Genomic DNA, 11991 nt, shown 5'->3' with positions numbered 1-11991 from the left:
ACGCGGCTCCTGGGATATGGAATTGCGGATTCTCTAGTGAGTCTGCTACGCTCTCATTTCTGGAAGATGGTCGTTGTTGTTTTCCCTGCCGGGGAGGCGCGTGCAATCTCCTAAAATGAACTTTTAGGTTAGGTAACGATAACATTGGAAATCGGTGAATCTACATATTGCTCCTGGGATATGGAATTGCGGATTCTCTAGTGAGTCTGCTACGCTCTCATTTCTGGAAGATGGTCGCGTTTGTTTTCCCTGCCGGGGAGGCGCGTGCAATCTCCTAAAATGAACTTTTAGGTTAGGTAACGATAACATTGGAAATCGGTGAGACATCTACATATATCCCATTATACGTGTATGTTGTGTGTGTGTTGTGTTGTGTGTGTGTGTGTGTATACAGAATGTGGGAGTGGCATAAGAAAGGCTTGAAAAGTTTAACTTCAACTAGAAAAGAAAGTGAAGAGTTAATTTCTTTTTTTTCTCCCCAAAGGATATAACAATGCTTATACAAAATACTCTTGGCGTGCTGAGAATTCTCATAAAGGGTAAGATTTAGGAATTACAGGTATTTGGAGTACAATCAATGTTTTCAAATCGTGTAAGCGTTATTGAAATCCAGAAAAAGGGAGTCTGTATACAGAGAAGCAATATTAAAGAAAAGCCATTGAAATTACTTGGAAAGAAAATCATTTGACATTTGGAAAGGTCTGGATGTTATTTTCTGATGCTTTAGAAATCTTTTTAATCCTGTAATTAATAACAGCACAGAATAAGTTGCAGTTAGTAAATGAGGACAATTAAAATACCATGTTTGGAAAGGATATCTTTTGAACTACTCTTTGGTACGTTGTGTGTTTATTAAGGAAATTATTGTGACTGAGAATTTGTTGTTTAATATATTTGCTTTTTACCACAGATAATTAGTTCTTTTCCTTATAAACCTCTGTTCCAGTTTGGACCAATTTAATTACCCAAACACCAAGTCACTGATGTGCCTTCTGGAAAGCATTTGCATTTAAAATGCTTAATAAGGATATTGCATTTCCAAAAGGACACATAATTTAGTTGTAAAACTTTCTTGTGATTTATTTTCATCCATTTTGTTTGAATGAGACAAACCTGAGGAAGAGAAGCAGTTTCTTGGAGTAAGTTGTTTTCTGTGTGGGGGAAGAGCGACTGTTTTCATATGTCTCTGTCACAAACAGGTGCACGTAGTGTGGACACCCTGAGTCTGGCCTTTGGTGTCAGGCTGCAGCTGGAGGGAGAGATGCGATCACCTGCACTACAGAATGGACATCGTTAGATGTACGTAAGATTGTGTAGAAGGAAGCTAAGAGTTTTAAGTGAAGCACCAGTTTATGATTAGGAGGGAAGGTTTTTTTTTTTTAAACTTTAGTCTTCCTGTTTCTTTCCCTCTGCAATTGAGCCTATTGGACCAGCCTTTATTATAAAGTAAGACTGGACACTCTTTGGCTAGAATGTTTGGCATATTGCCATCTTCTGTAAATATAATGATGACCTTCTGAAATGAAAAAGATAATTTTATGCATTTGCATAGACTTTTATGATCAAGTGTTTTGTGAGCATTTTTATGCCCTATTATGCTCCCCCTTCCCATTCCCCCACACATTTGGGGTATATGTGGACACATTTAGGGTGTCCCAAAAATGTAAGCATACAGTTTGAATAATTATAAAGGCAGAGTTTATTATTTTTTTACTTTTTATTTTTTTATCATATATTTCTTTATTGATTTCAGAGAGGAAGGGAGAAGGAGAGAGAGAGAGAAATATCAATGAGAAAGAAGAATCATTGATTGGCTGCCTCCTGCACACCCCCTACTGGGATCCAGCCCGCAACTCAGGCATGTGCCCTTGGCCAGAATCGAACCTGGGACCCTTCAGTCTGCAGGCTGATGCTCTATCCACTGAGCCAAGCCGGCTAGGGCAAGGCAGTGTTTATTAAAATACATTTCATTTTCAAAATTGAGCTATCAGCTGTTAAAGTATGTATATATTTTGGGGGGACACCCTGTATTCGGGTTTAAGGGTTGTTGTTTTTTTTAATGATTTGAGAGAGAAATATTGATGTGAGAGAGGAACATCGATCAGTTGCCTCCAGCACGTATCCTGATTGGAGATCAAACTCCCAACCTAAGTATGTGCCCTGATGTGGGTATGTGGTCCGAATGGGAATTGAACCCACAACCTTTTTGATGTACTGACGATGCTCCAACCAACTAAGCCAGGGATAGGATTAAGGAGTTTTAAATCATAAAGTCAACCTACCATATAACTTGTTTAATTAACTAGTTTAGATGATACACATAACTCACAATTGTATTAATACATCTGCATCTAAGGATTTTTATGGTTATAATGCTGTCATTTCTTTTTATTAGAATTACCTCTATTTTGAATTTGTTTAAATATTACAACATATCATGCTGTAATTTACACCCGTTCAGTGGAGAAGGTGTAGGTTATTCTTAAATAGAGATATGGAGAAATAGCTAACAAGGAGAGTCATTTGAGAAACATATGGACATCATAAAATCCTTCTGCATGTAGCATCTGTACCTTCTCATTAGTGAAATATGGTAGCTATGGACATTTTTTGATATTACATCCAAATGTGGCTTTTAATTTTTGCTTCAATGGATTTGTTTGTTTTAAAATGTAAGTTATATTAATGTTTAAGTTGGCAGGGGCTTTTATTGTTTGAAACCCTTCCCTTTCAATAAGGATATCATACTGAATTTTTATTGTACACATCCTCTGATACATACAGTTATTTCCTAGCTTATTACTGTAACTCACACCTTTCATTTGAGAAACAGATAGGAAGACATATTGTTCTCATTTTCGGAAGGAGGCCGAACAGTACATCCAAGGTCACACACTAGAGAACCAGTGTGCAGCTGAGGATAACATCTATAGTTCCTGTATGTATTCACAACAGCAAACTGCTCTAGTGGTTATATTATGACATCTTCATAAATTTACACATTTCTAGATTTTTAATCTACTTTTTTTTTGTTAATCTTTACCTGAGGATATTTTTTCCATTGATTTTTAGAGATAGTCGAAGGGAGGGGGAGAGACAGAGAGAGAAATAGTGTGAGAGGAGAGACACATTGATTGGTTGCCTCCTGCAAGCCCCCACCAGGGCCCTGGGCCAGGGAGGAGCCTGCAACCAAGGTACGTACCCTTGACTAGAATTGAACCTGGATCCCTTTGTTCCACAGGCTGCTGCTTTATCCACTGAGCTAAACCAGCTAGGGTCATTTCTAGATTTTTAAAGTGCTTAACTTTGTAGATTTGCAGATCAGCTTTTATATCAGTAAATATAGTCATAGGGAATAAGCCCTTACTGTTGCCTGCTGATGAAGGAGAGTGTGACTCCTATAAGTAGTGCTAAAACAAACATACACACCTCTGCGGGGTATCGATTCTTTCACATCTCTCTGCCTGCACTGGCCCCACCTTATCAATTGCATACTGCCCTTTTATTGGCCAAAACGGATTTGAAGTTTATTAGCACAATTGTCAAGTTTGAGGATCATCAGGCTCACTGGTGAGAGAGCTCAGAACATGATTTTTAAGAAGAGAGAGTATTGACAGAGGACAGTAATGGACCATCCATCCACTCTAGAGCAAGCCAGTAAGGATTAGGGGCCCTATTGTTTTGGGTGTCAGGACACCCACCTTCTCTAATTTGCTCTGCTTCTTTGGCCGAACTTATGGTTCATGAATTATCTAGTCATTTGTTGGCCATGTAGACCTGGTATGTAGATAAATCAGAGTAAAAAAAAAAAAAGGAAAAAGGAGAACAATTTGTTCTTTTCTGGAGAAGATATTCTTATGACTTTTTCTTCATCCTCCCAACTTTCTTCTCCTTCACTTCCCTCCAGAATCTTTCAGGGCAATTGCCCACATGATTTGAAACAACCAAGGTAATAGTTTTCTGAGATTGTATAGTTAGATTCAAAAGTGGAATATATTATCCAGGATACAGAAGAAAGCATTGTAATTTCATAGACATATATATTCTTATGCAAGCCCACATGTATTTGATGAAAATACTTACAGCATTTTTGAATAAGCAGACAATACAAGGAGCTTTCTATTACATTTTTTGTACTGTTATTTTTCATAGGAGTGTATCCAAATCATTTTAAATATGAAATACTGAAAAAAGTGATAATTCAAGTGTGGTTTGCTATTTACTATGATTAATTCTGTTTAGAGCCCCAAGGAGAGGAAAACTCCCATTCTGTATATTCTTTGCTGCACCAGAGTATAGCATGATGCTAGTAAGGTTGAGAAGAGTTAAGGTTGCTAGAAATGGTACTTTCTTCCTACTTCTGTAGAAGAAGGAGAAGGCTGGACTAGACTAGTTTGAATGAAATAGTGATGAGTGGAATTTGAAATGGCCATTGAAAGCGGATAAGACTTGGAACACTCAATTATCACTCAAGAGACTTGGTAGCACACATCATTGAAACTAATGTTAGTTAATTTAAGCATTAAGTAAATGTATTAGAGGATATTGACTCTAATTGTTTTCTATTATTTGGTAACATGTGATCACAGATTGAGCAGCTTGAAACAACACAAGTTTATTATCTCAGTTTCATTGCTCAGAAGTCTCCACATGGCTCAACTGGGTCTTCTGGTCATGGATTTCACCTGATGTTGGTCTTTTCAGAGACTTAACTGGGGATAGACCTGCTTCCAGTAGATTGTTAGGAGAATTCATCTCCTTGTGGCTGTAGGACTGAGGTCTCCATTTTCTTTCTGGCTCTCGATCAGAGACCACCCACAGTTTTTAGAGGCTGACTGCTGTTCTTTGTCATGTGACCCCCTCATAGGCACTCTTACAACATTTCACCTTACTGTTCAAAGCCAGCAAGGAAGAGTCTCTTGTTTTAGTATGATAACACAGACAGCACTATTCCTTTCAAACTAGAATAGTCCACATCTTTCTCCTTCTTCTGTAACATACAGGAGTAGTATGACATCACCTTTGTCCTTTAACATAGTCTAATTAAGGAAGTAACATCCATCACCTCTGCTATATTCTGTTAGTTAGAAGCAAGTCACACACAAAAAGAAAGAAAGAAAGAAAGAAAGAAAGAAAGAAAGAAAGAAAGAAAGAAAGAAAGCCTAGTGGGTTTGGCTCAGTGGATAGAGCTTCGGCCTTTGGACCAAAGGGTCCCAGGTTCGATTTCGGTCAAGGGCACATACCTTGGTTGCAGGCTCCTTCCCAGCCTAGGCCCTGGTTGGGACTTGTGTAGGAGCCAACCAATCAATGTGTTTCTTTCACATCAATCTTTCTCTTTGTCTTTCCTTTTCTCCTACTCTCCCTAAAAATCAATGGAAAAATATCTTCGGATGAGAATTAACAAAAAATAAAAAAAATTAAAAGAAAGTCACTTTTTCTACCCAAATTTAAGGGGAGGGTACTATGCAAGGGCATGACTCATTGGAGGTCACCTTAGAACTTGTCCGCCATATCGACTAGCTGATAGAATCTCTTAAATAAGTTATTTAACAGATGTGGCTTAGAAGCTACTCAATCAGAAACAATGCTCTTGATCACTCTGAAGAACCAATTCTATGGGATAGTATTGCTGTTGCTGTGGCACACCAGCTTCTATAGTGGAAGGTAGGCTCTGCACCATAAGACAGAGGATTCTCCGTATATATAATAATAGGTTTCAGTTGCTCCTGGCCAAAAAGAATGACAACTGTCCACTGCTGAAGGAAAGGAGAAAAAAAATTTGAGCAAATGATTGATTAATGAAATGTTGACATTTTTGATGAGGATCAGCATGATACCATTTAGAGGTGGGATTGATTTGGAGACTAGCTGGAGTCATGCCACTCCTTAGAAAGAAAACTCTTCTAGGATTTAGGAGAATGGTGGTAGTGAGGCCCTATTTAGGCATGGTGGTGGTAAGAATTGAGTAGAAGCATTTAAAAAGATGAATCACTAGCACATATGTTAGTCTAGGATTTGACTTAATTAGTTCCTTAATGTATTCCATATGTGAAAGATTTTTAAGGGACTGGTGCTACCAGTCCTCCCAAGGAACCAGCACTGTGATGTGGAGGCCCACAGCCTGGCCTGCCCTTATTTTACAAGAGGGAACAGAGCCAGAGACCACCTCAGACCTACTGTACATCTGTGGCCCAAGGACTGTAGGGTGTTGGGTAGAGACCTGGGGGTCTATTGAGCATAGCCTGTTGCTCCAAGCACTTTGCAGGAATGACTTTATCAATATGCATCTCATCTTTGGCAACTGAGTTCAAATTTCCTAGTTCTGCCTTTCCTCTCACTCCCCAAGAGAATGGAGGCTTTGAAAAGCTAAATTACTTGGTAAGGGTCATTCAGCTAGGATATGAAATCTAGGTCTGATTTCAAAGCCCTTAGTCTTATAGTACACATCCCATGCTCACAAGCAGTAAGTGAAGTTTCCAGGGGAAGAGAATTTTTTTTTTCTATTGAAGAGAAAGGCAGCACTATAATTGCTCTTGGATTCCTTCATTCATCATGAGAGAACTGGACACTGAAAGATGAGGGTTAAAGAGAAGAGGGAGAGTGTGTGCTGTATCATCCCTTCTTTTATTTTCCCAGCAGGAAACACAGATTTTAGGTCTCTTCCATGTTAAAGTAAGAATGTGGAGTGCTCTGTATTTTTATTTCTACTTGTCATCTTGGCTACAATCAAAAGCGCTATGTCTCCTATATGTAGATTTTCACTATTAAATTCAATCAGGAAACGTTATGAATTCTCATTGCCTCTTTGGCCATTGGGTCCTTTCTATAGCTTTTTCAGTTTTTGATCCACTTGAAAAGTCTATTCAGACATTCCTCCTTTTTTCTTCTATTACTTGATCCCCCTTTCTACTCTGTGGTGCCTCAGTATTCTATTCATAGATATTCTACTTTTTTTTCCCTCTTCTGTTTTATGTACTTAAATCTCTTCTTTAAATGGTCTAGTTCCATTGATCGGAATTGTTGGCCCAGATCCCTTTGCTGCTGTACTGGAACATACAAGCTCAGTGTGGACTCATCTGTATTCTGTGAATTTTACGGAGTTGTAGCCTGTGTCCCAGCACAGTTGAGGAAGACCAACATTACCATGGGGATTTGAGTCAAAATGTAAACATTTACGACTGAAAACTCCAAAGCAGTATCCTATACACCTGTTAGGTCAGGTGTATACCTATGGACCACTCCACTGTGGCCAGGTTGACAGAGTGTTAGGATGGCCACATCTGGGCTCAGGTGTCTGTCCTTCTCCAGCAAGACTGTTCTCCCAGAGGGGACTTGTGGAGCACCCTCTGCCAGATTAAGCTGGACTATGATAACCTAATTCAGAGCAAGCTATAACTCAGGAATTCTTGAAATACACATTTCTTTTTTAACAATGTATTTTTATTGATTTTAGAGAGGAAAGGAGAAGGGGAGAAAGATAGAAACAAGAATGATGAGAGAGAATCATTGATTGGTTGCCTCCTGCACACCCCACACTGGGGATGGAGCCCCCAACTTGGGCGTGTGCCCTGAAGGGAATCGAACTGTGACCTCCTAGTTCATAGGTTCACACTCAACCACTGAGCCACGCCTGCTGGGTGAAATAAACTTGTTTCTTTGTACAGGTTTTAGAATTTCTAGTTTAGCTTAGGCAAGATTTGGCTCTAAAAGCCCAACCTCCTCAACATGCACCCAAATTTTCTCATAGACTGGACCTCGTCTATCTTATTACCTTTACATTTTTAAACTTTTGCCATTCCCTGCCTTATGGCTTTAAGGATTTAGGCCCTAAGCTTGGAGCTAGCAAATGGCATAGATTTTAGATAATGGGAACATCCGGCCTGAAAGAATAAGTGACTATATAAAACAGTTAAGTCAAGATGTGTGTGTGTGCATGTGTCTATGTGTGTTTGGCAGGTAGGGAACAAATAAAAACAGCATTTCAGTTTTTCAGTTCCTACATCTAGTCATTCTTGGTGACTTTGTACCACTGATTTTTCTGGGATTACTAGAGGTCCGATGTACGAAATTTGTGCAAGGGGCTCGGCCCTCACAGACCCAGCTGCCTCGAAGCCCTTTGGCCCCGCCCCCCGCCCACTGGTTGTTCTGGAAGGTCATTCTGCCATCTAGTCTAATTAGCATATTAGCTCTTTATTATATAGGATGTTATGTAAGCAATGAATTATGCCCAAATTGAGTTGCTGCCCCTTGTAATTGAGAGTACTAAATAGCACGGGTTTCTTTCAGCCTAACATTCTCAGTACATTTGCTGAACCTGCTGCCTCCAGAACTAGTGGTGGTCTTCTCTCAGCCCAAACCAGGCTTTTTCTCCTCTGAGGTTTTATTTAGAAAGTGTGTCTGTTAGGAGGCTGCACCTTCTCTGCTCTCCTTTCCCTCTAGGCCCAACTTTTGTTCCTCCTCTTTGTGATGCTTCCTCCGATTTCTGCACCTGATCATGATCTGACTCTTCTCCGAATTCCCACAGTAGTTTAGGATTATGGCAGTGGTTCACATAGGCTTACAAGTTGAAGTTTAACATTAATTGATTACAAAAAAGGCTGCTGTACGATGATAGCCTTTAAAGGAGTTTGCATTTTATTACCCAGAACGGCATCTTTATACTTTTGAAATATAGTAGTATACTTCATACATGGAATTATTTACATATGTATTTGTGGTTTTGTCAGATTCCTCTGTAGCCTGGTAGAAAGCCATGGCCTCCCATGCCTGGATTGAAAGGAGGGCAAGAAGGTTTTGCCTCCTAATGAGCTCGCTCTTCAAATAAAACACCATTGGAAAAGTGGTCTGATTTTTAGCTAAGACTACTGCTCTATACAATGTGAACCTAAGTTATTCTTATTACACATTTTACTTAAGTATGTAGGAACATAAAATAAATACAGATGGTTTCACTTGTAGATTTCACAAATTATAAAACCAAAACCAATGAACAAATATTAAATGGGAACAGTGGAACTGATGAAATTAAAATTATGTGGCAAATGATATTCTACTGTTGACATTATATGGCCCGTGTAGGGTTTAAGAGTATAAAGATGTAACTTCAGATCCTGTTCTTTTTTAATCTGTTTGTATGTTTTATATTAATAATAGAATTGTATTATTATATAGTTTAAAAGTATCCTTTTAAAAGTATCCTTTTAAAAGATTTCAAGTCTTTGTTTGCTGGTTCAGGTTAATCAGACTTCATATGTGACCAGAACTCTACCAGTAAATTATCTCTGAATGTCAGTTTAAGTGAGACATCGCCTGAATGCTCTGTCATATCGTTTTGCTCTCTTAAAGATGTGATTAGCATTGTGGAGTTATTGAATTCTGAATCACATGTTTTAGCAGTCTCCAAAGAATGCAGGAATGGAGAACAGATTGTGTAGAAACTACACGGAGATAGGATGCATGCATCGTCTTCCAATGATGATGATTTCAACCATAGAGTGCAGGTGCGCTGGATGCCTTTGCTATCATGTGTTCTATAATGATGCAATTTATCACCGCTTTTCTCATCAGTATTTATTTAGCGAATTGTATGTTATTTGGCCTTCACCTACTACATGATTGAGAACACCCATTGCAAATGCCAAAATGAAAATGTGGTAGCCATGTTTAGTTTTAAAACGATTATTCAGAAAATAATTAGAATACATGTATGTTTATTTTAATTTTTTAGATTATCATTTCAGTGTAAACCTAAAGTGAAATAAAAGTTCACATCAAACTCCTGGCTGTCTGTCTGAAGTACGTAGTTGCAAATATTAATTGCTACTTAATGCATTTCACATCTAACTCTGTGTAATATGTCATTAACTAGGTTTGTGAGCCCTTTGAAGCCCGAGAGACCTTGTTTACTATTTTTTGTTGTTTTTCCTCAGCAGTAAGTGCATTTCAGATAGTGGCTGCCCAATAAGCATTTGCTGGTTGACCAGTTGTTTATATGTCATTTGTTCCTTACTGCACTGTGAGCTCCTTGAGGACAGAGACTGTTTTGTTTTTTTGTGAACTCCAAATGCCAGGCACAGCAACTCTTCCATGAGAAACGCTCAATAAATGTTCTGAAATAAAAAAATGCATAAATTATGAGCTCTGTGTCTGTGTGTGGGCATGGGTGCATGTGTCTTCTTTTCTGTCTCCTCTTTCATATATGAGAGACTTCTAACAGTTGTACAGATCAGTACTGTCCAATGGAGTTTTCTGACATGATGGAAATATTCTATCTCTGTGTTCTCCAGTACCATAGTCACTAGCACATGTGACCTTTGAGTGCATGCAGTGTAGTTAGACCAAGAGCCTGCATTAAATTTTAATTATAAAATAGTGTCATGTGGCTACTAGGCAGCCCAGATCCAGATATAATGCCTCTATTCTCAAACTTATTTGCCTACATCTCCCAACACTACTACATTTTTTGGTTATAATTGTATGTTGTTATTAGATATTGTTATTGGGTGGTAAAAGTGAGTCGTGTCATGTTATCCATAGAGCAGTATATTCCATCAAATCAGTTTCATTCTCCTCCCAAATGACCAACAACATTGCATACCATGTCTTCACTCATCCATCATCTGGTTTTTAAAATCATTTCCTTGTTATTCTATAGGCCTGACACTGACCACATTACCAAATACCGTAAGTTTCACATACACGTTTGTTTTTTTTAAATATCCTAGGTTTCCTTGTGTTTCTTATTCTCATTGTTTTACTATTTATCTTTCCTAAATATACATTTAAACTTGTGTTAGCTATGTGGTGGTGGTGGTGGTGGTGGTCGTCGTCGTCGTAGTCATCATCATCATCATCACCATCTAAACTGGTGTTTATGCTCTGATAGCCTGTATTTGATGCACAAATGTCTGCTGATATTGTGAACAGATTTCAGATTTACTATATTCTTAAAAATGCCGTTGAATATTCCTTCTCTTCAATTCATTTCTTTTTAAATATGTTTTTTGTTAATTTCAGAGAGGAAGGGAAGAGAGAGAGAGATAGAAACATCAATGATGAGAGGGAATCATTGATTGGCTGCCTCCTGCACGCCCCCTACTGGGGATCGAGTCCGCAACCCAGGCATGTGCCCTTGACTGGAATCGAACCCAGGACCCTTCAATCCTCAGGCCGACACTCTATCCAGAGTCAAACCGGCTTAGTCAATTCATTTCTTTGCTTTTATTGTCCTTTTACTCTTTCTAGCATGGAAAATGAATGAAGAATAATCATATGCATTTAAATATAACCTAATCCTTATCTAAGATGTAATCCCACCTAAACAAGTTTCACAGCTGGTATCAAAATGTGTGAAATCAATACAACAGGATTTCCCGTTTAGAAAGGCAAGAATTGCTTCCTATAAGTGGCCAAGTCTTTTATGCAACTTGTAGCACTTCCAGAGCAAGACTTAGATTAATATCCATCAGACATTTATTGAGTCACAGTATTGGTTATATTCACATATTGTCTCATTTCTTTCAAGAATGCTGAATCTAGTAGTACGTAATGGTTATAGAGAGTGAATATTCAAATAAATTGAAATAAACTCTGCTGACAAGCAGAAACACTTAAGCATTTCCCATTCATTCTCTGATGCTGGAGATTTAATAGTTGTCTTAAATGGCAGGATTTGAAAGCACAGGCGATTTGCCCTAAAGCATGGAGATTTGCCCTTTGTTCATTCTTTTAGTCTAGTGCAGTAGTCCCCAAACTTCAGCATGCATCTGAATTTCTCTGCAGGGCTATACACACAAAAGACTGTAAACTACTTTATGGCTGAGTTAACTCCTTTTCCAAGGTAATTGTGTATACACTAGGTTTTCATCTTGGAACCCACTGTTTCCTCGCTACCCAAAAGATGCAACTCCTCAATATTTCCTTCTTTACACTTTCATTCCAGCACAGTGCTACTCATTGTGGATATGCTATTTATTTATTTATTTATTTATT

At 38.4% G+C, this 11991-nt stretch overlaps 1 protein-coding gene across 1 annotated transcript in view; it reads left to right on the top strand.

Moving 5' to 3' along the window:
• Positions 1–504: 504 nt before the first annotated feature.
• HDAC9 (histone deacetylase 9) overlaps positions 505–11991 on the top strand; it is an 846941-nt gene continuing 835454 nt past the window's right edge. Inside the window, exon 1 of the mRNA XM_014544651.1 lies at positions 505–539. The gene's annotated coding sequence lies outside the window, so the exon portion shown is untranslated. The remainder of the gene's footprint in view (positions 540–11991) is intronic.

Source organism: Myotis brandtii, unplaced genomic scaffold (genome assembly GCF_000412655.1).
Source record: "Myotis brandtii unplaced genomic scaffold, ASM41265v1 scaffold374, whole genome shotgun sequence".
NCBI classification, from domain to species: Eukaryota; Metazoa; Chordata; class Mammalia; order Chiroptera; family Vespertilionidae; genus Myotis; species Myotis brandtii.
Note: the sequence above shows the minus strand (reverse complement) of the source record. Positions and strands in the feature narration are given on the sequence as shown.